Source organism: Schistocerca nitens, chromosome 2 (genome assembly GCF_023898315.1).
Source record: "Schistocerca nitens isolate TAMUIC-IGC-003100 chromosome 2, iqSchNite1.1, whole genome shotgun sequence".
NCBI classification, from domain to species: Eukaryota; Metazoa; Arthropoda; class Insecta; order Orthoptera; family Acrididae; genus Schistocerca; species Schistocerca nitens.
The window spans coordinates 791,570,970-791,598,813 of record NC_064615.1 but is presented as its reverse complement, the minus strand read 5'-3'; positions in this window follow the sequence as shown (position 1 = coordinate 791,598,813).

Sequence of the window (27,844 nt, the reverse complement as noted above, 5' to 3'; positions counted from 1 at the left end):
ATGTGGGGCAGACGTATCCCACTGCAGCTATCCTGGCCAGTATCGGCTTGCAGAAGGCTGGCGTCCGCCCTGGCGAGGAGGCGCACGTGTAGGCGCCTAGCGTTATTGCCGTTAGGCCTAGCAATGGCCAGCACCCTGAAAGTAGGTCACAGTCTTGATGTCAGCAGCTCTCTCCTACTTATGCTGCAGCGGCATTCCACTGCGAAAGGGCTGCACGCAGTGAAAGAGGCCCCGCTTGCGTCCATGCACGGGACACGACTCGATGCCTCCTGCCACAAATCTGGACTACGGCAGGCGCGGAGGGCAGTCGGCGGTGCTACGGCACATGTTCAGAAAAATGCAGGAAGCTGGCGTCACCCAATCTCTAACCCATGGCTGCAGCTGGTGGTGCCCACTCGTCTAGTCGTCTAGTGTGGACCTGGCATCATTGTGGTGCTACTAGACTCTGAACGAATGTGCCTCAATATTCACACCTGTTTAAACGGCACTAAGGCGCCTTTCTTGCACTATTACCCAGCCTGTGGTCACATAAGTCATGATATGGGTGTTGCCCTTGTGAGGCGACATCATCATGCCCACTTTGGCAATTACCGTTGTGGGATTCAGATTTAGATGAGCGCGGCCAGTACGTCTCTCAGTTCATCAGCGTATGTGTTGTTATGGCCCTATGTCGCCACACTGCGCTTATAATCAGTTCACGGCGGCTTTCTTACAGATTCCCACAAATTTCACATACAACTAAGTAGCGACACTATTGTAAACTTTTTTTCGTTTGCTTACTTAAGGTTACTGTTTAACACAGTACCTCATTTGTAAAGTAATCAGTCGTTTGAAGCTGTTTTATTTATAACGTTCGATTCTTCAAAGAATTTCGGGTTTACTGGTTATATTCCAAAATGGCGGTTGTTTCCATAATCTTCAGTAAACGACGTGAAGTAAGTAAGTGTATTTTTCTTGAAATTCAAAATATAGATTTAATCCATTTTTACTCAGATGTCCATAGGTACTTCATAACACAATGTGCAATGCATGGCGGTGGACGCCTGGCACTTATGTTATCGATTTCCTTTTCTGTACCGTTCGCGTATTCAGTGAGGGTAAACTGACTGTCTACATGTCTCTGTACGTGCGGTAAAGATTCTTATCTCATTATCACTACATCTACGCGGGAGATATACGATACTGGCAGCGTAATGGTCGCTACGTCTTTCCCGAGAACAGGTTTTTTAAATTTACTAGACAGCGGCTTGCAGGAAATACGTAGTCTTTCTTCGAGCATTCAAAGCTCCGGAGCATTTCTTTTACACTTTCCTATATTGTATACCGACCTGCTAGCAGAGCGTCTCTGAACTAGGTCGACGCCTTTGTCTTGCCTGCTCGATAAGGGCTCCCTAGAAAAATCGTATTAGCTTCTTATACGCGACTTCCTTTAGAGATGAATTTCATTTTCGCAGGATCCTTCCTACTTGAACGTTTCTTTTCGTCTTCTCTCAGATCTCGGTCGTAGGATTCCACGTCGCTAACAGGGGCGCCCAATCCGGGCATGGTGATCCTTTAGTATACGTCAAAACTGTCTGTCCTGTTGTATAAGTGACTTCCATACGCCAGGTCAGCTTAGAAGGGTATTTGATGATGTGGGTCATCCGAAGAAGGGCACTAGGTGCCTAAAACCGGTAAAAAGTAAAATTTCTTTTGCGCAACTCGGTGCTGATTATTTTAAAAAATAGAAATATAGTTGCTGAAGGTGGATGAAATACTAAATTTTACATCAAGTCAGACGCAAAGAACGATCTAATTGTACAGGAAAAGAAAGTGAAGACTCTTAAGATCTCGAACAACATTAATTTTAATAGGGAATGCATCGACAGTAAGACTTGTGAAGAAGGGTACTAGGGACCTGAAACCGGTAAGGGAATAAAATTTCTTTTGTGCAACTGTTGCTGATTATTTCAACAAATTGCGTAGTTCTGTTGGTTAGACAGAATATTACTGAAAATCCATGGCAAATTTGAATTTCATAATGGTGGCATCTCTGCCAGTACTGATGACGTAAGTAACGCTAACAGCTAACTTAAAACTGTTGCGGTTCTAAATGTCCCACCAGAATCACATTACAAGTTCTTAATGCAGGCTTTTTCAAATATACATAAGTAAAAAGTATGGAATTCGAAAAGTATGTAATAGGTACAAGATTCAGTGCTGTAGCGGCAGCAGATGTGTACGGATGATTGCTACTGCCGATATTCATCCCATATTCTTGTAGGCTGTGGCAAGATACGCGTAATACATTTCGGGTAAACTCCCGTTTGTCACGCGTGCATTAGAGGCACAGAAACTCTTCACGACAAATACTGCAGAGGACAATAATGAGAAGCTAACGAAATAGACATGAGAAATTAAAAGCCCAATTCTCGTCCAAATCAAGGAGAGAAGAAAACGGAAACACGAGTTTCTAACAAGACTGTAAGCGGAGGAACGCAGCACCAACCAAGAGGTTCAAAGCCTCAAGGTGTTACCGATATACCAAGAGAGACATTGAAACTCAATATAATTGCGGCACATAGAACAAATTAGGAAGAACCAGAACGAAATAACGAGAAAGAAGAGCCGGAAAATGAGTCTACTGGAAACGACTCCGCTCAAGAAAACTAGACTGGAGAGTAAGAAGGAAAATAAAAATTGAAAAAATAACTTGCAATGGACAGTACCATAGAGCTGATTCCCGTAATGCTAAGATGTTACTAAGAACGTAAATGAGGTACAGAGACAACCAATTGTAGCAACACAAGCGTAAAACGTGGAAAAACGTTAGTCGGGTCAGAGGACTTTGAAAATGGCCGCGAATATGCAGTCGTATAAAGCAGCGACTTTCAGCATGAACCGGAATCAGATGTACAAGGGGTAGTTAAATGAAAACAAAACAAACTATACACCGAAGCTACAGAAGTCATATGTACCTCCTCATGTCACGTCAGGTCTCATTTTGCCCGGCTTAATGCAGCAACCCGACGTGGTATAGACTCAACAAGTCATTGGAAGTTCGCTCCAGAAATATTGAGCATGATGCTGTCCATAATTGCAAAAGAGTTGCCGGTCCCAGTATCAGTTGCACCAGAAAACACAGTCCATTCCAAGTAAATGCAGTCTACACCATTATGGAGCCAATACCAACTTTCAATGAGCGCTGTAGAAGACTTGGGTCCACGGCTTTGTGGGGTGTGTGCCACACTCGAACCCTACCATCAGCTCTTACCAGCTAAATCTGGACTCGTCTGACCACTCACGGGTTCCCAGTCGTGTAGTATGCAAGAGAGATGGTCACGAGCCCAGGAGAGCCGCTGCAGGCGATGTCGTGCTGTTAGGTAAGGGCATTCGCGTCCGCCGTCTGTTGGCATAGCCCATTAACGCCCATTGTCCTAACGGATACGTTCGTCGTACGTCCCACATTGATCTCTGCGGCTATTTCAGGCAGCGTCGCTTATGTGTTAGCACTGACAACTCTTCGCAAAAGTCATTGCTTAAGTGAAGGCCGTCGCCCTCTGCGCTGACGGGGTGAGACGTAATGCCAGAAATTTGGTATTCTCGGCATACCATTGACGCTGTGGATTTTGAAATATAGAATTTTCTAAGAATTTTCGAAATGGAATGTCCCAGGCGTCTCGCTCAAAGTAATATTCCGCGTTCAGAGTCTGTTCATTGCCGTCGTGCGGCCATAACCGCCTTCACCTGAGTACAAATGCGAGCTCCGCCATTGTACTGCCGTTTAATACTTTGTGTACGCGATACTACCGTCATCTGTGTATGTGCAAATCGCTGTCCCATGACTTTTATTACGTTTGTGTATAACGAACATGGTGCGGACGGTGTTAGCACATGTAGATTGTCTATGTGTAGAAATGCCTTCTATTGGGCCTCAAGAAGGACCAGCGCGAACGTTCACCGCTGTGCCATTTGTCTGTTAGACGTACTCGACTTGTGGATGTCAGCAAGTCGTGTGCGCGTCCGACTTCACCATGGAGCTGTAGCGCTGTTTTTGATTGAGGAAGGAATGTCAGGATGCGAAATTCATGCCCGGATGTCTACTGTGTGTCACGTGCCCGTGTGCTTATGTGAAACAAACGAATTTTGAAAAAATTGAATAAAATCATCTTCAGGTGTCTAAATTTTCATTTGTTATTTTATTTGACTAACCGGTTTCAGCACTACATCACGCCACCTTCAGGCCCTCTGACCGGCGTGTAGGAAGAATCCCACGAAAGGGTCAGCGTTCAGTGACGATATTCGTAGTTCTTTGACTCAGCGATTCTTTCGATCATCACTTGCTGCACGGAGGGATCGCTGTGTCAAAAAACTACGGATACCAGTCACTGAACGCTGTCTCCTATTTTTGTTGGACCAGAAGTTGGATTCTTCCCCACCTTGAGAGGTATATGGACCCTTTCCAGAAACTGAAGAGCTCCATCAAGTCCAAAAGGCCAGGAATGTTGTCGGCGGGATCATTCTGTTGCAGAACAATGCCCTCCAACATGTTGCAAAGGTTGTTTCGATTACGCTGCGGAAGTTTAACTGGGAAGGTCTTGCACATCCTCGATACAGTTCTGATCTGTCTCCATGCAGTTTTCATATTTTTGGAGCCCTGAAGAAAGACATTCGTGGCTGTCGATTTGCTTCAGACGAAGAGGTGCACGCCTTGGTTTAATCATGGTTCCGTAGGCTGCCCTAAACATTTTTCCCTAAAGGCACCTACCACCTTGTCTCACACAGGGATAAATGTTTTAATAGTTGTAGCGATTACTTTTGAAATAATAATCAGTTTAAAACCTTTTCTTACATTTCTCTGTTTCATTTGACCGCTATAGAAAAAAATGCTAAAATGGTTATTTATATTCCGCAGATGAAGACGTAGCTCATATCAAAGAAGATTTTGGGTGTATTTGGACTTGTGAGACACTCAGTATTCGTGAAGAACCTGGAACGGCGATTCTATAGGACGGGTTCAAGACTGCCTAAAGTCAGGAAAAGGCATTGCTGCCCTGAAGGAGGATATGCTCCTCCTCAACATGTATGCCCCCACAGATAAAAACAGTAAAAGAGCGAGAAGCGAATTATTAGAGACGGAGTCGCAGTCCTTCTTACTAATGCTCGCCGGCCGCGGTGGTCTAGCGGTTCTAGGCGCTCAGTCAGGAACCGCGCGACTGCCACGGTCGCAGGTTCGAATCCTGCCTCGGACATGGATGTGTGTGATGTCCTTAGGTTAGTTAGGTTTAAGTAGTTCTAAGTTCTAGGGGACTTATGACCACAGATGTTGAGTCCCATAGTGCTCAGAGCCATTTGAACCATTTTTTACTAATGCTCGTGGAAGTTTAATACTAGGAGACTTCAACTGCGTAGTAAGGACAAAAGACCAGAATGCGATAATCTCTGCCCATAATTACAAACTTTAGCAGATGGCTTACACCTGAAAGACCATTGGATCCATCCGCATCCTAATATTTAATATAACACGTACATCAGTACTCAGTCCGCAGTTAACTGGGCAGAATATATATCCCGAGACATGTTAAGTAACCTATTAGATTGTGAGGTACGACAGCTAAACTTTAATGATCATTGCTGTTAGTACATAAACGTTGCGCACAACGGACAGAGAACTTTCCTAGGACATGGCATGTGTCAACTGAAAGGGTCGCTGCTAGACGATGATAAGTCGAAGCAGGAAATTAAGGAGCTTTTGATGAAGTGTTTAAAAGACGGGAGAGCTGTCGGGAGCGACTGCTGTGGTGGACTGAGTGGGCAAAGCCGCAAATAAAAAAAAAAATACTTCATTCGATTTGCACGGAATAAAGCATCCTGTGTTAAAGATATCCTGGAATATTACTTCATAATTTTACGAGAACTATCCCATCAACCGGACGCTCTAATGGCCAAACCAATTAAAATTAAAAGAATTAAAGCGCAAGTAACACCACGTGCTCGTTAAACTTGACCTGCTATTAAAATACAGGCTAGAGATATCAGTGACTTTAGTTATTAAACAGCACCCATCTATCACTTGATAAGATAAACAAAAAGGGCGAAATAAAAAAAAAATATTACTAAGCTAGTAGATGATGCTGGAAATGAAGATATTCAACAAATAACGATCAAAGAATGTGCTGTGAGATGTTATAAAGACCTTTACTCAGCACCGGATGTAGAAGATATATCGGCAGATTACTTTCTGAACATTATAATATAGTGCCTTGAAGCAAGCCATAACGAAGAACCAGTTGACAGGGTAACAATAGAGCTCATCAAACGCATCATCATTGACGCTCCCAAACAAAAACCTGCTGGACTAGATGGACTGCCCACTGAATGTTAGGAATTGTTTTGGAATATCAAAGAAGAGGAACGCAACTAAATGTAGAGTCAACTCTTAGTAAATAACGTCTTACCCCACAATTTACGTACAGAATGATAGTCCTTATACCAAAGACTGGTCGGAGTAATACGCTGGAAAATTTCCATCCTATTACTTTTCTCGACGTCAGATTTAAAATTTTATCGCGTGTTATGGTCAATAGAATGAAGAAAATAGTCCCTAAAGTAATTGGAGCGTAGCAAACCGTACAGAGCGGGCATTGGTAAAACCTTTTGCGAAATACGTTCGCAGCTCGTGGTCTCCCGGTAGCGTTCTCGCTTCCCGAGCACGGGGTCCCGGGTTCGATTCCCGGCGGGGTCAGGGATTTTTCCTGCCTCGAGATGCTGGGTGTTGTTGTGTCGTCTTCATCATCATCATTCATCCCCATTACGGTCGGAGGAAGGCAATGGCAAACCACCTCCACTAGGACCTTGCCTAGTAAGGCGGCGCGGGTCTCCCGCGTCGTTCCCCAACGCTCTGTAAAGAAGCATGGGCCTCATCATCATCATCATAATTTGCCAAATACAGAGATATTGTACATTTAACATCGGTATGAAGGACGAGATCAGCAACACCTTTTCTAAATTTAATTAAAGCCTTTGGCGGATTATTTAGCAGTTTTTAATTTTAATCATGGAAAAAGGGTTTTAGTGAGCCAGCCAGCAAGCTGATAAAGAAATGCGGAGCTGACGCAGGATCTAGGCTGAAGGATAGTGGGCAACTGACAGCTTTGGTGCCGTTGAAACACGGAGTAAGACAGTGATGCACCCTGTCAATCTCGCTAATCACCACACCAACAGAATCTTTATTGAAAAGATTCTACAGCTTTCCACAAGGACTTCAGACATGTAATGTAAAGACAGTGATCCAAGCTTATGCAGATGACGTGAGTCCGATCATCAATTGCCGAGAAGGGATTGACCCAGTAGGGTGAATAAAAAAAAAAAAAAAAAAAAAAAGCTCCGTCTTTAGGCCACGAGTGGCCCTTCCGGGACCGTCCGGCCGCCGTGTCATCTTCCGAGGAGGATGCGGATAAGGAGGGGCGTGTGGTCAGCACACCGCACTCCCGACCGTTAGGACGGTATTCTTTGACCGAAGCCGCTACTAATCGGTCGAGTAGCTCCTCAATTGGCATCACGAGGCTGAGTGCACCCCGAAAAATGGCAACAGCACATGGCGGCGGGATGGTGACCCATCCAAGCGCCGGCCACGCCCGACAGCGCTTAACTTCGGTGATCTCACGGGAACCGGTGTAGCCACTGCGGCAAGGCCGTTGCCTCAGTAGGGTGAATAGTAAAAAAAATATGCAGATGCGTCTGGAGCAAAAATCAGTTCCAACAAGTCAAAAACAATATATTCCTAGGTTCATAAATTGAATACAGCATACTAAGAAGATTAAATGTCTAGGTATGACGATGACACAGAGTACCGAGGACATGAACAATGGATACGATCAAAGGGCACGCTATGAGGAATTTTAACCAAACGCAGAGGGTCACTTTTCTTCATACGTATGTATTTTGCAGAATATACGACACAGCTGCGATACTACCCATTAAAACGAATATGGCAAATAAAATATTGAGCCCGCTTGTTGGGATATCTGGAAAGGGAATATTTCTAAAGTAATATCTACAAAGGGAATACGTTTAAGGTCAACTAGAAAACAACAATATGATGGCTACTGAAAAGTGGACTAGAGATAAAAGACATCCAATTACAGTACACAGCAGTTTTCAGTAAGAGCGCAGCTAGGGTACTACTAGCCAACCGGCCAAGAATTCCAAAGATTTATTTATTATTTCAGAGCCTAACGACAGGACTCACATACATTGGCCCCATCAACAGTGGACATTCGTCGTTACTTCGTGGGAATTGGTTATACGCAAAACTGCCCACAAAAGCTTAATATCAGCCAGATTTACAGTCTCATCACAAACACACCATATCGGAGAGAAATAACCTCACAGAAATTGGAAATTGGTAAGGGGCAATACCGACAACAATTCCAATTTAAGCTGTAGCGTGACTGCACTACGGTACGATGTACTCCACAGATGAACAAGTGTATAACATGAACCTCAATCCGGAAAAATGCTGCGAACAATATCACCTCGTCGCGTCGTTAGCGCCCCTATTCATATGCAGTGATTGTAACCAAATGTGGAAGCAGACTAGAAAAACAAAGCTGATCATTAATCGGACATCAGGGACATTCATAATGGTGGAAGATATTGTACCCTACCACAAGGAATAATAGATACACCTGGATCGTCGGTCAGTATATTTATTACGTGATGATAACGGAAGAGCCAATGCTACTACAATGTATAACATCTTGGACAATCACCACTGTATAGCCAAGCATGCCAAATACCACGAATTGTTTCAGAGATCTTTATTTATTGTATTATCACGAGAAGGAGACTGTGCTTTTATTTGTTTATTAATACAGGGAAAAGAATAATTTATTGTGCATGATTATCTACAAGAAGCTATACGCCCTCAAATAATGTAGACTGGGGAATGGGTGCCGGGGTCTCGCCATTAACTCATTTATTATCCATTTACAATAAAAGAGGACTTTTCATCTGAATAAGTGTGATTAATTTCCAGAACGAAATTTTCATCCTGCAGTTGAGTGTATGCTGATATGAAACTTCCTGGCGGATTACAACAGTGTGCCGGACCGAGACTCGAACTCGGGACCATTGCCATTTACGGACAAGTACTCTACAGACCGAGATATCAAAGAACAACTGCGACCTGTCCTCACAGCTTTACTTCCGACAGTTCTTCGTCTCCTACCTTCGAAAGTATTAAATTTATTTTATTTTATTTTATTTCATTTCTTTCGCCATCACTCTTCTGACTCCTATTCATTTCAGAGCAGCTCTCGGATGCATTCCAGTCGCTGTTTCACTCTACAGTCTCTACCCTTTGCAGCTCACTCTGGTACCATTCCCTGATGTCTCAACAAACGTTCAGTCGTCCTACCCCGTCTTCTTGTCAGCGTTTACAATATGTCCCTTTCTTCGCCGATTCTGCGAACACTTCCAAGTGTTGCTAATTTTCAGCATTCCTCTGTAACATCTCACTAGAAACGCTTCGAATTTCTTCTGTTCTGATTTTCCCACTGTCCATGATTCACCACGGGTCAATGCTGCATTCCACAAGTACGTTCTGAGAAATTTCTTCCTTAAATTAAGGTTTATATTCCATACCAGTAGACTTCTCCAGGAACGTCCTCTTTTCTCTGCTTTCTATGACCTCGTTCCTTCGCTCGTCATGGATAGCAGAATTTCTTAACTTCGTCTGTCTCATCGAATCCAGTTATGGTGTTAAATTTCTCGAAAATATCATTTGTGATACTTCTCATTGCTTCGCCTATCTTCGGTTTGTTCTCAGTCCATGTCCTTTATTCATTATACTGATCATTCCACTGAACAGATCTTGTAATTCTTTTTCACCTTCACTGATAATATCAGATTTTATCTTTGCTGTCCTTTCACAATGAATTTTAATCCCACTCTTTAAACTTTCTTTTATTTCCTTCACTGCTTTTTCGATGTATAGATTGGTCAGAATGGACGAAGGACTTCATCTCTGTCTTACATCGTTATTAGTCCGATAAATTCGGTCTTGGTCTTCTCTTCTACTTTTCCTACTCGGTTGTTGTACATTACTCTTCTCTCCCTATAACATACTGCAGATTTTCTCAAAATTTAGAACATCTTGTAGCATTTTACCTTGTCGAACGCTTTTTCCAGGTGAAGAAATCATATGAATGTGTCTTGAATGTTGTTCATTCTTACTTCCTCTCTCAAACTCAACGTCAGGACTGCATGTCTGGTTCCTTTACCTTTCCTAAAACCCAATTAACCGTCGTATAACGGATCCTCAGTTTCCTTTTCCGTTGTTCTAAATGTTATCCTGTGAGCAAGTTGAGCTGTTACGATGGTCGTGCGATAATTGTTGCACCTGTCGGTTATTTCTATCCACATAATTGTGTGGATGATGTTTCTCCAAAAGTCTGATAGTACTGTATATCACCAATCTTATTCACACGATACACAAATCTTAATAGTCGTTTTGTTGCCACTTCACACAATTATTTTAGAAATTCTTATGGGATGTTATCTATACCTTTGCCATATTCGATTTTAAGTCTTCCAAAGCTCTAAAATTCTGGTTCTAACACTGGATCCCCTATCTTTTCCCTGTCGACTCCTGTTTCTTCCTGTACCACATCAGACAAGTCTTCCTCCTTACAGCTGTGTACCTCAGTGTACACTTTGCACATCTCCGCTCACTCCTCTTCGTTTACGGTGGAATTCCCATTGTGCTCTTAATGATGCCACCCATGCTTTTAATTCCACGGTCGGTTGGTTTGACTTTCCTGTATCCTGTGTCAGTCCTTCCAACGTCAATTTGTTTTTCGGTTTCTTCGCACTTTTCCTGCAGCCATTTAGCCTACGACTTCTTGCATTTCCTTTTTATTTCAATCCTATGTGATTTATATTGCTGTACTCCTGTCATTGCATAAGCAGTTTAGTACTTCCTTCTTTCATCGATCAGTTGAAGTGTTTCTTCTGATACTGAATGCTTCTTCGCAGTTACCTCCCTCGTAACTATGTTTCCGCTCCAACTTCTACGATTGCCCTTATTATAGATGTCCACTCCTCTTCAACGAAACCGCCTTCTGTGGTATTCCGCATCGCTGTATACACATCTTTAACTAACTTCAACGCGTCTCACAATTCGTCAATACTTCAGTATCCCAATTTCTTCCACTCTGGCTCTTCTGTGGGATTCTCTTAAATTTCAGTCTGTTATTTGTCATTAATAAATTGTGATATGAGTGAATGTTTACTCCTGTGCGCGAATTATGATCCATTACCTGATTACGGAATCTATGCCTGAGCATGATGTAACTCAGGTGGAATCCTCCAGTGTCTGTGGGCCTCTTCGAAGTATACTTGTGCTTCTTGAATAGAGTACTCGCTGTTATTAGATGAAAGTTGTTGCAGAACTCAGCTGGTTTTTCTCCTCTTGCATTCCTACCACGAAACCCATAATTTTAATGTAACCATTTTTTTCACTCCTTGCCTTACAAGGATAATCAGTGTACAGTACCCTACTTTCAGCAAATATAATGTATTGTTGCTGTGTACGTAAGACTACTTGTCACGCAAACCTCATTAAGGTATTGTGTATCAGTAGTTGTGTACGTACACCTGATGAGTGTCATACACCTTAGCCGTTGTACTGGATGGGGAGGTCCAACTGCATTGCTACATCGCACCCCTAATCTGACCGTCCCTGATTTTTTTTTTTTTTTTTTTTTTTTTGCACATGACAGTGAGATGCATTTGTGGTTCTCTGAGGCTGTAGATAGTCCGATAATGAACACCACAGCCGGTTGTTCAGTTGAAGAGGAACTGACATCTCTTAAAAGTCCTAAGACAGTGGTTTAGACAGCACCATACGTCCAACAAATGGGAAACAGGGTTTTATTCACATTATCCTTTCTTTTAATTTTCACCAGTCTTCCAAGGGAGACTGTTCAGGGATATATTTTTTGTCCGAAAAAATCTGTGTATGACATAAATAACTCGAAAGCTTTTCAAAAATGGAACCAACTGGGATCAGAGTGTTCTATCTCTTACATCTGTTACAAAATTAGATAAAATATTATTCAATTGTTAAAGAAGATTGAATTCTAAAATAGGTGAAAAATTTCAAAATTCGTTCTCCAATTGCAGAGCTAATCCAAATCAGAATTCACCGTTGGATATCAGAGCTTTAAACGTATAAACGTCAGTAGTCCCAAATTTTTGAAGATTTGAATGTTAAATACACAGAGAAAAGCCGATTTTAATTGTTTAGTATCTACGAGGTGCATTTAAGTTCTAAGGCCTCCGATTTTTTTTCTAATTAACTACTCACCCGAAATCGATGAAACTGGCGTTACTTCTCGACGTAATCGCCCTGCAGACGTACACATTTTTCACAACGCTGACGCCATGATTCCATGGCAGCGGCGAAGGCTTCTTTAGGAGTCTGTTTTGAACACTAGAAAATCGCTGAGGCAATAGCAGCACGGCTGGTGAATGTGCGGCCACGGAGAGTGTCTTTCATTGTTGGAAAAAGCCAAAAGTCACTAGGAGCCAGGTCAGGTGAGTAGGGAGCACGAGGAATCACTTCAAAGTTGTTATCACGAAGAAACTTGCGTAATGTTAGCTCGATGTGCGGGTGCGTTGTCTTGGTGAAACAGCACACGCACAGCCCTTCCCGGACGTTTTTGTTGCAGTGTTGGAAGGAATTTGTTCTTCAAAACATTTTCGTAGGATGCACCTGTTACCGTAGTGCCCTTTGGAACGCAATGGGTAAGGATTACGCCCTCGCTGTCCCAGAACATGGACACCATCATTTTTTCAGCACTGGCGGTTACCCGAAATTTTTTTGGTGGCGGTGAATCTGTGTGCTTCCATTGAGCTGACTGGCGCTTTGTTTCTGGATTGAAAAATGGCAACCACGTCTAATCCATTGTCACAACCGACGAAAAGAAAGTCCCATTCATGCTGTCGTTGCGCGTCAACATTGCTTGGCAACATGCCACACGGGCAGCCATGTGGTCGTCCGTCAGCATTCGTGGCACCCACCTGGATGACACTTTTCTCATTTTCAGGTCGTCATGCAGGATTGTGTGCACAGAACCCACAGAAATGCCAACTCTGGAGGCGATCTGTTCAACAGTCATTCGGTGATCCCCCAAAACAATTCTCTCCACTTTCTCGCTCATGTCGTCAGACCGGCTTGTGCGAGCCCGAGGTTGTTTCGATTTGTTGTCACACGATGTTCTACCTTCATTAAACTGTCGCACCCACGAACGCACTTTCGACACATCCATAACTCCAGCACCACATGTCTCCTTCAACTGTCGATGAATTTCAGTTGGTTTCACACCACGAAAATTCAGAAAACGAGTGATTGCACGCTGTTCAAGTAAGGAAAACGTCACCATTTTAAGTATTTAAAACAGTTCTCATTCTCGCCACTGGCGGTAAAATTCCATCTGCCATACGGTGCTGCCATCTCTGGGACGTATTGACAATGAACGCGGTCTCATTTTAAAACAATGCACATGTTTCTATCTCTTTCCAGTCCGGAGAAAAAAAATCGGAGTCCTTAGAACTTGAATGCACCTCGTATTTATGTAAATACTCAGCTATCTCAGGCTTGAGAACCATTACTTCATGGATTGCGGTATCAGTGGCGTGTCTGACGCTAAGTATGCACTAATTTTTTGAGAGAAGAGATTTTTTCCTAAGTCAATTCATAACGCAGAAAAGGCTCATTCTACGATTCCTCCTGCTAGTAATGTCATCATGTGCGGAATCATCTTTTGGAGTCTGAGGGCGAACTATTCTGAGACAATGGGGATGCCTGTATAGGCTCCCCTTTGAACGTAAGTTCTCGCAACAGTAGTTTGAAATGGTGATCATAAGTGATTTGGCTCTGAGCACTATGGGACTCAACTGCTGTGGTCATAAGTCCCCTAGAACTTAGAACTACTTAAACCTAACTAACCTAAGGACAGCACACAACACCCAGCCATCACGAGGCAGAGAAAATCCCTGATCCCGCCGGGAATCGAACCCGGGAACCCGGGCGTGGGAAGCGAGAACGCTACCGCACGACCACGAGATGCGGGCAATCATAAGTGATACTCTGTTCACCATTCGCTTATTTCATATGTGATTTTGGCTCTTTTGCCAAGCTACTAGATCATTAGTCTCTTTCCACATTAATTTACACAATTTTGCCAATTGCGAAGCCACTACCCATTTACGGGTTATGACAAAGTGCTAGGTCAGCAAGTGTACTTCTCTACCTTTGCCAGCGATCTTGATGAGATGCAGTGAGATCTTATCGAGAGTGATGATACATTGCATTCAACCACAAAGTAAAGTTTAATACCAATCAATTATACAACAGCAAATAAACTGCTACATTGTTTGGTAATGTAAAATCAGGATTAGGATTTGACCAGATCACGGCATGTGTTATAAATTCGAATTTACAATGAAATGAACACCCTTAGCTGCTTACAGGCGTTGACATACGTCAACGGGGACAGAGGAAAACGTGTGCCCCGACCGCGACTCGAACCCGGGATCTCCTGCTTACATGGCAGACGCTCTATCTATCCGGGCCAGCGAGAACACAGAGGATTTCGCGACTGCAGGGATTTATCTCTAGCACGCCTCCCGCGAAGCCCACGTTCTCAACGTATTGTCCCGCACTACATACGTAGTGCCCCCGCCCATTATACTCATTACTCGCGGCGCGTTACCGATTCCCGTAAGAGTTCGGCACTGTTCGTGCATTCGCACAGAAGAAGAAGATGGTCAAGTGGCCGGTGAGCCTTAACTGTATATATACTAAGATGCTATCTGTTCTTTCGGACATGGGTTTCGCGGGAGACGTGCCAAATATACATCCCTGCACTCGCACTCTTCTCTCTGTCGTCGGTGGCTCAGATGGATAGAGCGTCTGCCATGTAAACAGTAGATCCCGGGTTGCGATCGGGGCATACATTTTTATCTGTCCCCGTTGACGTATGTCAACGCCTGTAAGCAGATAAGGGTGTTCATTTCATTGTAATTTCATTCTAACGAGCTGCATGGTATGATATCATGTCCGAAAGAACAGATAACATCTTAGTATACACTCCTGGAAATGGAAAAAAGAAGACATTGACACCGGTGTGTCAGACCCACCATACTTGCTCCGGACACTGCGAGAGGGCTGTACAAGCAATGATCACACGCACGGCACAGCGGACACACCAGGAACCGCGGTGTTGGCCGTCGAATGGCGCTAGCTGCGCAGCATTTGTGCACCGCCGCCGTCAGTGTCAGCCAGTTTGCCGTGGCATACGGAGCTCCATCGCAGTCTTTAACACTGGTAGCATGCCGCGACAGCGTGGACGTGAACCGTATGTGCAGTTGACGGACTTTGAGCGAGGGCGTATAGTGGGCATGCGGGAGGCCGGGTGGACATACCGCCGAATTGCTCAACACGTGGGGCGTGAGGTCTCCACAGTAGATCGATGTTGTCGCCAGTGGTCGGCGGAAGGTGCACGTGCCCGTCGACCTGGGACCGGACCGCAGCGACGCACGGATGCACGCCAAGACCGTAGGATCCTACGCAGTGCCGTAGGGGACCGCACCGCCACTTCCCAGCAAATTAGGGACACTGTTGCTCCTGGGGTATCGGCGAGGACCATTCGCAACCGTCTCCATGAAGCTGGGCTACGGTCCCGCACACCGTTAGGCCGTCTTCCGCTCACGCCCTAACATCGTGCAGCCCGCCTCCAGTGGTGTCGCGACAGGCGTGAATGGAGGGACGAATGGAGACGTGTCGTCTTCAGCGATGAGAGTCGCTTCTGCCTTGGTGCCAATGATGGTCGTATGCGTGTTTGGCGCCGTGCAGGTGAGCGCCACAATCAGGACTGCATACGACCGAGGCACACAGGGCCAACACCCGGCATCATGGTGTGGGGAGCGATCTCCTACACTGGCCGAACACCACTGGTGATCGTCGAGGGGACACTGAATAGTGCACGGTATATCCAAACCGTCATCGAACCCATCGTTCTACCATTCCTAGACCGGCAAGGGAACTTGCTGTTCCAACAGGACAATGCACGTCCGCATGTATCCCGTGCCACCCAACGTGCTCTAGAAGGTGTAAGTCAACTACCCTGGCCAGCAAGATCTCCGGATCTGTCCCCCATTGAGCATGTTTGGGACTGGATGAAGCGTCGTCTCACGCGGTCTGCACGTCCAGCACGAACGCTGGTCCAACTGAGGCGCCAGGTGGAAATGGCATGGCAAGCCGTTCCACAGGACTACATCCAGCATCTCTACGATCGTCTCCATGGGAGAATAGCAGCCTGCATTGTTGCGAAAGGTGGATATACACTGTACTAGTGCCGACATTGTGCATGCTCTGTTGCCTGTGTCTATGTGCCTGTGGTTCTGTCAGTGTGATCATGTGATGTATCTGACCCCAGGAATGTGTCAATAAAGTTTCCCCTTCCTGGGACAATGAATTCACGGTGTTCTTATTTCAATTTCCAGGAGTGTATATAAAATTTGAATTTGTTGGTACAGTCGGGATAGAAGTGTAGTGATATTAAATTTTTTATCTATCAAAGGGCCTCTGAGGAATGCCTGTTATAAATCATGAAAAGGCAGAACAACAGAAACTGCAAAATTTTTTGCGCGTTCTGTGCAACAAATTGCGGAGCAAGTTGAATGTACTAGAATAGATACATTTGGTTCGTCAGCAGCCTCCAGCTACGTTTTGTGGCGGTGTGTTTCAGAAAGCAATTGACCAAATAACTGCAGGAGAAATATTGCCTGCTGCACCTGTATCTGACGTTCAGAACTTTTCACCGTATAGCACAAAGCAGTGAAATATTCGTTGCAAAACGGGGCACCAACTTTCTGGCTGCGCGCCCTCACTATGCCTAGCTATCCGTACACATCCGCAGCTCATGTATGTATAAAGAGAAAGATTAAAGCCCACTGGCATTCCGCTTCGTGGCTTCTGGCGTATTTTTCTTTTTGGTGGTTTTAATCAAGCTCCCGTACGTGCTACCTATTCACGGTAGGTCCTTTAATCTTCGGAAAATTTGACTGCCGCTTGTCGTAAATCCTAATAAATATATTAAGCTTCAGAGTGGATAAAATACGCTTGATGGCTGCCGAGCAAATTCTGGGCAAAGTGTACTCTGTGTGTTCATTTTAATTACGAGTTCTTTTGCGTGGCTTACTGTCATAACGTTTTACTCCACGCAACGTAAATTGAGAAATGTCTACTCCAGTGCCAAAACTTTATTCTACGTAATTTGTTTCACCCAACTGTCTCTGAACTTCTTTTTAAATTCAACAGATAAATGGAACAATAATGATTCAAAAAGTATTTGACTGACTTCATTACATCCCTGACCACTCACCAATGCACACACACACACACACCTACCAACATTCACACACACACACACACACACACACACACACACACACACACACACACACACAAGCAAGCAAATAATAATGAAATATTCCTGTCATTATACACTATTCGCAAGTACAAATTTTCATAGTTATTTATTTCAGCACATTTTTACTCTAAGTCTCGTTGGTTAATTCGGGGACTGGGACCAAACAACGAGATCATCGGTCCCATTACTCTTATTGCATGCAATGGATAATACTAACATCAAATCCCTTTCTTTCCACTTTCTGAGCTCTCATTGTGTAGGAACGCTGACACAACTTTTCCGACAAGCAAAAAGGAAATTGCGGTTCACAAAATGGAAACCAAAAACCACCCTCTTGCCTGCTTTCAGTAGGCAGTGTTTTTAGTGTTAGCATTATGAAAGAATGTTTGTATAGTATTTGCAGTGTTAACATTGCGAAAGAATGTGAGTGTAATGTTTGTAATGCGTGCAGTGAAGAGTATTTTGTAAGGAGTAAACAGTGCACCACTATCTTTTCATCTATTGAGACAACTTCTTTCCAAGAACGTGTATTGTGTGCAGAATTATACGTTAGGAAAGAAAATATTGAGCTGCGTTTTTTAAACAAACTAACCTAGAGGTTAAAGGTTACAGCCACCTTCCAGACAATTTTCCTTAGCTTTTTCGTGATTTACTTAAATTACTTTAGGATAACACAGGGATTGTTCACACTATATGTCCCAGTAGACGCATCTCCGTAAATATCTCTATATATGTTTCTTTCTTTGTTCTTGAACTTTAATACCACGACAATATTCTCGTAAAAGTGAGCCATAGATGAATAAAACTAGAAATACTGCTACCACATCCACTACAACTACAACTACTACTACTCTCTAACACATACACACACACAATCACGACGAAGACCCATGCTTCTTGCCGGCCGGAGTGGCCGTACGGTTCTAGGCGCTACAGTCTGGAACCGAGCGACCGCAACGGTCGCAGGTTCGAATCCTGCCTCGGGCATGGATGTGTGTGATGTCCTTAGGTTAGTTAAGTTCAATTAGTTCTGAGTTCTAGGCGACTGATGACCTGAGAAGTTAAGTCGTATAGTGCTCAGAGCCATTTGAACCATTTGAACCCATGCTTCTTCAGAGGGAATATTTTCGTTATTGTAACCTCATTCAATCATCTCCACCTCGTGATTCAGGCCACTGTAGATGCAGTATTAATCCATTTCCACGATAAATTAAAAATTTTGCTATGTAGCATATCTACGAATTTGCTTCTGTGGCTGCTAATTATATAGCCGCTGAGGGAATAAAAACTGTTGAATCTCTTTAATAACCACAACGATTGTCACTTTAAAATATACAGAAACTATTTCTATTACTACAAGAATGCTGCATGGTTTGACTACATAAAATGCTCATCTAGACAGTGGTTCGTCATCTTTATTTACACGCGTATTTTTTAACTTGAGACAACTAAATGTCTCTAAAACGACGCATCGTACGAAAAAATGGTGTAGCTAAGAAATCAATATTAATAAAGGGGACATCTGTCTGTGCTACAAGTAGTCACCTCCTAACCACCCATCCTGCCTGGCAGAGTCAGCTTTGTATTTCCAAATGTGATCCTCTAATTTTATGGCAAATTCGGATTTTACGCCAATAATACATAAGGTTTACTTAAACCATTGCTTTCCATCCGTGGTAGATGGTGCTGTAATCGACAAATATTAAGCGTGCCTGTTGCAATTAAGAACCGCAGTAGTTGATTCCACATTTCATTTACGGGTAAACGTAAACCTTTGTGTTCTAACGGTAGAAATCTATGTTCGAAATTTACTTTAGTCTTGCAGATTTACTTGTAGAATGCAAAATGGTTAGCAGTTTGAATGTCTGGTTAGAGACTACGTTTAGCATGATCTAGGAACAACGAGACGGATGTAACAGCTTTCTGTTCCCATCAGCTAGCTTGATATCGGTGAGAGCCATTGTCTCTCACCATTGGGGAGCTTGATTTCCTTGAGCCCCCCCCTGACTCTCACCGGGGAGGTGCTTGATTTCGGCTTGGTGGGCACAGAAAAACAAACAAAGAAAGACACACACATCCAAAGCCCTTTGTCACTGTAAATCTGAAAACTCCTGCGCAAAACACCCTGGACAAGACAGAATAACAAGTGAACATCACACACACAGACATCCACACAACCACACTGTATCAGCACAAAAAGGTGACTTCTGCAAAAACTAAGTACACACATTTATATGCACAATCTGTCCTATCCACTCCCATCTCGCACAACATTTCACAAAGCCTAACCACGATCACCATATACTTCAACACATTTTTCGAAAGCTAACACTGTAATCGAAAAAAAGCTAGTCAAAGATTAAAATAGCCAACCTTGGTGTACAACACAACGTAATACAACGGCAGTAATACTGCAAAAAGCAAATAAGAAAAGAAGATGAGAAAAAATACCTGTAGTTTCATGTTAGTCCTAAAATTCTCCATTTAAGTAACAGAACACTGATAATCGCTTCCTAAACGCAGGTGACACTCTGAAAGGCAATAATTATATCTCTCCAGCAAATATCACAGTCACATTAACACTAAAATGTAATACTAAGGTATATACTTATTTCTCTTGTTAATATTAGTGTCAGTACTTTTATTAACATAAATACTATAACCTAAAAACCCGTTGTGTATTGTAACGCATAAATTCTTTATGTGCTATTTAACAGAGAGTAAATGTACCAGTTGACGGTGAAGAAACTTCCCCGAAACATGTTTGGGGACGACAACGACCAAAATTCTGTTTTTTCAAGGTAGAACAACGTTTTCGTATTACACATCAGGCATAACACAACGAGCAAGAAAAGAACTTCAGCCGAAAAATAATTATGATGAAGATAATGTGCAGAAATTACCAGTTTAGTAATTGGCAGCTAACTAGGCACCACACTTAACAGTTGCATTTTGGTTCCACCAAATTGTGTACGAATGGAAAATATCGCATTCTGTAGTAAAAGTCGTGGAAAGCTGTCAAAATCTTACATTGTTCAGCATTTAAAGTCACATGAGAGTCTAGACATGCGTTGCGTCCAGTGGCATCAAAACGAACGTGGAATTAGAGCTGCGTTAATGGATTTCGCCACACCCAGAATAGGGCACGTGTGATGCTCAACATTGCACGAAATGCAACACAGCCTTCCACTTGCCAGCCGTCATTCGTCTTTGTCCACTGGTCACCCGTGGTCTGACTCTGAGTCTTCCTTGGAGTGTACGAATCCATCCAAATGCCCCATGGCCTCTACTGCAAGTAGTTGTATATTTATGAACTTATTTATACTGAAGTGTAATAACTGTGCTGCCAACCCAACTGCAGTGATTGAACCCTTGTTAGACCACTTTTCTCTCTCCTGTAGTCGTGTCTTCCACTAACGCTATCTCTCAGTTTAGATCGACCGGAAACCGAACACCACTACAATTACAGTAGTTTCTCGAAAAAGAAATTAGTTTTTATATATTGAGTCTTTTGTATTCACTGTAGTCGTTGAAATTGTGTTTCCTGAAACTTGTGCTTTTTTTATTTTACTGGAAAGAGTACTTTTTTTAAGAGATCAACCTGCATAGTACTGATATTTTTTAAACAATTCCCTTCACTATCTTTCCAGATAGCGCTGAATGTTGTGCTTGAGTGTTCGTTCAGAGCGCCAACATCCACATGGTAGCACGACACTCGCTCTCATAATATTTATTACTCCGTGGTAATACATCTGCGGAAATAATCAATCCAGCAATAAACTGTAGTTTGTGTTAGCTTCTGTACAAACCATTATCTCTTTATCTCTTAGTATTTAGTTGTACTATGTTGCCAACAAAACGTGTACCTTGTGCAGTAGGAGTAAAAAAATTCTGTACACTGTGTACGCCTTTTATGCGGTGTACTGGTGTTACCATCGTAACTGCCGACCTCAACAGCGAAGAAGCAAGAATCAGTGTTGGCAATTTATTTTGTGGTTGTTAAATACGGTGTTAAAATAGAATACACAACCTGTTGCGGGCCTTCAGCAGTGAGACTGAAGAAATTCGCAAGAAAACACAGGTTTTGGAGCAATCTGTTCTTGTAATGCAAACAGTGTTCAAAATCCGTCGCACCTAGGTGCCAATGCGACCATCAGGTTGCTGTCCGACTGTTTTGTGTGGCTATATATTGAAAATTACATTGGTGCTATGACTCAATTATGTACTGAATGCCAGCAATGTACAGTGGGGGGACACGTACGCGCCGACATCGGGCACTTTCACCTTAATCTCAAAGGCATCCTTCCATCTTCAGATGGCTACAGATACATTTTAACTGTGGTGGACACGTACTTCTGCCGATGCAGCTGCACCAGTCCCCAAGATGACAGTGGTCACCCTATTCTCCATACAAATTGGACCACTGCCACCGACTGTCGGAAGTCAACTTCCCCGCCTTTGCAGATGATGATGCTAACTGGCCAACTCCGTTACCCTTCTCCTCTGGGACATAAACAGGCCTGGTCGGTGCACCAGTCGTGGCCTGGAACTCTATAGGAAGTCTCACTCCGCCTGTGCTGCCCACGGCGCAGCGCTGGCTCCCAGCTATTGTCGTTTCCTTTGGCACCACATTCCTCTCTGCTGTACCTTAAGCATACTCATCACCCCCTGTGTTGCTGCTCTCAGTTATTTTGCAGACTCACACGTGATCAACTGGGGCGGGAACGCGTCACCAGTGTTGGAGCCAATTGCCAACTTGTGTGGGATGTAAACTGTGCAAAGCTTCACTTCACCGACGTGAAAGCATTATCGTAGCCAAGTTAGTAATGTTGCCAACACTCACTACTGTAGTAGAGTTTTATATGGCAGCTATCTCAGCAGGTGATCAAGAGACTGAAGGAATGTATGATGAAACAGAAAAAAATTATTCAGATACTTAAGGAAGAAGAAAATTGTGATGAGTGACTGGGAGTCGATAGTATGACAAGGAAGGAAACAAGAGATAGTAGGAGAACATGGGTTGGGTGAAAGGAATGAAGAATGAAACCACATCGTATAACTTTGCGCAGAGCATATTTTAATCATTGCTAATACTTTGTACCATCATGAGAGAAAGCTGTATACGGGGAAGAGACCCAGAGACATGGAGGTTTCAGACTGATTACATCATGGCAGTACAGAGATTTCTTAACTAGATTTTAAACTAGAATGTATTTCGATTTGAAGATATGGACGCTGATCATAATTTATTGGTTGTGAACTGCAGACTGAAACTAAAGACACTGCAAAGATGTAGGAAAATAAAGATATGAGACTTGCATAAACTGAAGGAACCAAAGGTTGTGAGAGTTTCAGAGGGATCTTTAGGGATTGGGTAAAGAAATACAATAGAAGACGAGTGGTTGGCTTTGAGATATGAAGCAGGTAGCAGAGGATCATACAGATAAGAAGATAAGGCTTAGTAGAAATCCTCAGATACCACAAGAGATGTTCGAATTAACTGACGAAAGCAGAAAGTACAAAAATGCAGCAAATGAATCAAATGAAGGGGAATATTGATTCTACAAATTATGTTCGCAGAAAGTAAAAAAAGGTCGAAGGAGGAATAGCTGGAGGACAAATGCAAGGCTGTAGAATCATAAATAACTATGGAAAACGTAGACGACATCTAGAGAAATATTAAAAAGATGATTGGAAGGAAGATAAGCAGCTGTATGTACATCAAAAGATCAGAGGGCAAGTCAGTAGTAAGCAAAGCAGAGAAACCTCAAAGGCCTAAGAAATGTTTAGGTGGTCTGGACAAGGAATACAAACTTGAGGACGATATTATATCAAGACAAGGAGAAATACTTGAAGACGATACGGCAGTAAGACACTGTGAGCATGATTTGACAAGGCACTGAAGAAAAAAGTGTATACAATGCCCGCGGAATAAAGACATTCCCTTAGAATTATTCACGTCTTTGGAAAATCCAGCCATGTCAGAATTATTACATCTGGTGTTCAAATTGTAGGAGACAGGCAGCATACACTCAGTCTTCTGGAAGGATATGTTAATTTAAAAGACCATTGGTGCAGGTAGGCATGGGTACCCTCAGCCATCATTTTAATAGTTCATGGAATCAAAATATTGACGCGAATTATTTACAGAAGTATAGAGGAACTGTTGGCAGCCGATCTCGGGGAACGTTACCTTGGGCTCCAGAGACATGTGGGCAGACAAGATGGAATACTGACCATAGGGCATCCTAGAAGATAGGTTGAAGAAATGTAAGCCTACGTTTATATTATCTGCTGATTTAGAGAAAGCCTTTGACATTGACGGCTGCACTTTCGCTCTTTGGAATTTTTAAGGTATCAGGGATATAATGTGGGGAACGACAGGATATTTTAACTTGTACAGAAACTAAACTGCAGTTATATGTGTTGAAAGACATGAAAGGGAATTTTTAATTGAGAAAGAATAAACAAGGATGTAACTTACACCCTTTGTTACTCATCCTGTACGTCGAGAAAGCTGTGAGGGTAACTGATGACCAATTTCAAAAGAAGCTTATAGTTTAGAGAGAAGAAATAAAATATTTGAAGTTTTCTGGTGGTATTGTAATCGGTTCAGAGAAGACAATGGATTCGGAAGAGCTGTTGAACTAGGTCAGTGCCTTGGAAAGAGATTATGTGATGACGATCAACAAAAGTAAAGGATGGGTAATGGGATGTAGTCAAATTAAATCAAATGATACTGGAAATTCGATTAGGAAAAGAGAAACTACAAGTAGTTTGTGAGTTTTTCTATTTGTACAGGAAACTAACTCATGATTAACAAAACAGGGAGGATATTAAATGCATATTGGCATAGCCCAAAAAACATTTCTGCAAAAGTAGTCTTTGCTAATCTCTAAACTCAGTTTAAGGTTAGAAAGTACAGTGAAATGGTTGTAGGTTAGAGTAGTTATTCGGCGATGAAGAGGGTGGTTCAGGCACAGAATAGACCAGCATGGACAGCTGTAGCAAACCAGTCTTCGGATTGATGACCACCACTACTACCACAACAACAACAGCAACAAGAACTCCTGTGTCATTTGGTGCTGCAGCAAAACGGAGTTGATGTATTTTAATGCCTGTAACTGGACTTATTACTGCATAAGACAATAATTACAGTCAAACTTGTATATGCCTGAGATTGTAAATATGATGGAGTTTCAATACTGTGTGCCAGTTTGAGACATAATGAGTTGTTTGTGGAAGAATGCCCTTGAATAAAATAGATGAATCTTGTGACACCGTGAGTGACTAAATACAGTTAATGTTAATCTCATGCTTTTTAGCTAATCGTGTGATTTTTCATCCTTAAATCGGTACTCTGGTGCTCCTAAATGCCATGTACTCTAAATTCAAGTTTAAGTGGAAAATAAGAGGCCATCGGTTTGGAATGGCTCGAACCTGAATCTAATTGGTTGTTCATCGGAAATGGTGTGATGGTAACATGGATTTATGGTCCACTCGATTTAGTTCGAAAAACGTTATTGATGGGTGACAGATACAACTGCCGAATTATACAGATCACGGCGTTACAAGCCGTTGGAGAAGGCAAGGAAACACGTAAATTTTAATTTAAATGGTTCGTTTAATTCTTCAAATATTTTATTTCTCTTTCCTGCAAGACGATAAAAGAAAGACAATACAAAATACAAAACCGCAAATATTTATCTGTAATTTAACAAGATTAAGCGGATAACTAAACAAAATGAAACACCATTCCTTCAGTGATCGAAACCTTTCGTCTATTATCAGCTTTTAATTATATGTGATAAATCGGACACCGCATTTTCATATGTTAGCCAGTTGCTGACACAGGAACTTCCGCAATTAATGCTTAGATATATTTAAAAGTATGTGGTGTTCTCGATAACTCTGATTATGAGCTTCACGTTACTTTAATTAATAATACTTTTTGGCATTACAGTATAACTTAGTTTGGACATATATATATATATATATATATATATATATATATATATATATATATATATATATATATATATATATATATATATATAGGGTGTCCCAGCTATCTTGTCCACCCAAAATATCTCTGGAACAAAAACAGCTGTACTTTCACCGGTATCAATGTAGGGCTGGGGCCCATGAATGTACATATTTGGAAACATTCTAAAATGAAAGCGTATGTGTTTTTTAACACAAACTTATGTTGTTTTTAAATGGACCTCCTATATTTTTTCTGCAGTAATCCATAGCATGACAAAGCACGTACACAATGGCGTTGATTGCATCGCAATATTCCCATTACATCCCGAGATATTAAGACGCGAAGTTGACGCTTGGAACACCCGACATGCGCTGCTAGCGCACGTCCTGAGGCACAGGCCTGAACCCCATGCTGCCTGTAATCGCGATGTGATTGACATGCGTAATCATACTTCCATACTTATCAAGAGATCCGAAACGAATAATACGGTCTGCTGCCATCCTGCATTAACGTCGTACATTCCAGCAGGTATTTATCCCATAGGCTAGGGGTGATGCGGTTCTGTAACATATCTGTGTACCGCAACGTTAGTCACAAAGTTAACTTCGCTTATCGTTAATCCGTTACTTTGTGACTAACGTTTTAGAATGTTTCCAAATATGTACATACATGGGCCCCAGCCCTACACTGATACCGGTGAAAGTCGTTTTCCAATAGCTGTTATTGTTCCAGAGATATTTTGGGTGGACAAGATAGCTGGGACACGCTGTATATATATATATATATATATATATATATATATATATATATATATATATATATATATATATGACGCGTATCAAAAAGTCCTTTAAATCTTATAATATGTACTAAAGAAAGAAGGTTGTATACCTGGAAGAATCCTGGAGATACTAATAGGTATCAGATAGATTATATAATGGTAAGACAGAGATTTAGGAACCAGGTTTTAAATTGTAAGACATTTCCAGAGGCAGATGTGGATTCTGACCACAATCTATTGGTTATGAACTGCAGATTGAAGCTGAAGAAACTGCAAAAAGGTGGGAATTTAAGGAGATGGGACCTGGATAAACTGAAAGAACCAGAGGTTGTAGAGAGTTTCAGGGAGAGCATAAGGGAACAATTGACAGGAATGGGGGAAAGAAGAAGAATGGGTAGCTCTGAGGGATGAAGTAGTGAAGGCAGCAGAGGATCAAGTAGGTAAAAAGACGAGGGCTAATAGAAATCCTTGGGTAACAGAAGAAATATTGAATTTAATTGATGAAAGGAGAAAATATAAAAATGCAGTAAATGAAGCAGGCAAAAAGGAATACAAACGTCTCAAAAATGAGATCGACAGAAAGTGCAAAATGGCTAAGCAGGGATGGCTAGAGGACAAATGTAAGGATGTAGAGGCTTGTCTCACTAGGGGTAAGATAGATACTGCCTACAGGAAAATTAAAGAGACCTTTGGAGAGACGAGAACCACTTGTATGAATATCAAGAGCTCAGATGGCAACCCAGTTCTAAGCAAAGAAGGGAAGTCAGAAAGGTGGAAGGAGTATATAGAGGGTTCATACAAGGGCGATGTACTTGAGGACAATATTATGGAAATGGAAGAGGATGTAGATGAAGATGAAATGGGAGATAAGATACTGCGTGAAGAGTTTGACAGAGCACTGAAAGACCTGAGTCGAAACAAGGCCCCGGGAGTAGACAACATTCCATTAGAACTACTGATGGCCTTAGGAGAGCCAGTCATGACAAAACTCAACCATCTGATGAGCAAGATGTATGAGACAGGCGAAATACCCACAGACTTCAAGAAGAATATAATAATTCCAATCTCAAAGCAAGCAGGTGTTGACAGATGTGAAAATTACCGAACTATCTGTTTAATAAGTCACAGCTGCAAAATACTAACGCGAATTCTTTACAGACGAATGGAAAAACTGGTACAAGCGGACCTCGGGGAAGATCAGTTTGGATTCCGTAAAAATGTTGGAACACGTGAGGCAATACTAACCTTACGACTTATCTTAGAAGAAAGATTAAGAAAAGACAAACCTACGTTTCTAGCATTTGTAGACTTAGAGAAAGCTTTTGACAACGTTAACTGGAATACTCTCTTTCAAATTCTGAAGGTGGCAGGGGTAAAATACAGGGAGCGAAAGGCTATTTACAATTTGTACAGAAACCAGATGGCAGTTATAAGAGTGGAGGGGCATGAAAGGGAAGCAGTGGTTGGGAAAGGAGTGAGACAGGGTTGTAGCCTCTCCCCGATGTTATTCAATCTGTATATTGAGCAAGCAGTAAAGGAAACAAAAGAAAAATTCGGAGTAGGTATTAAAATTCATGGAGAAGAAGTAAAAAC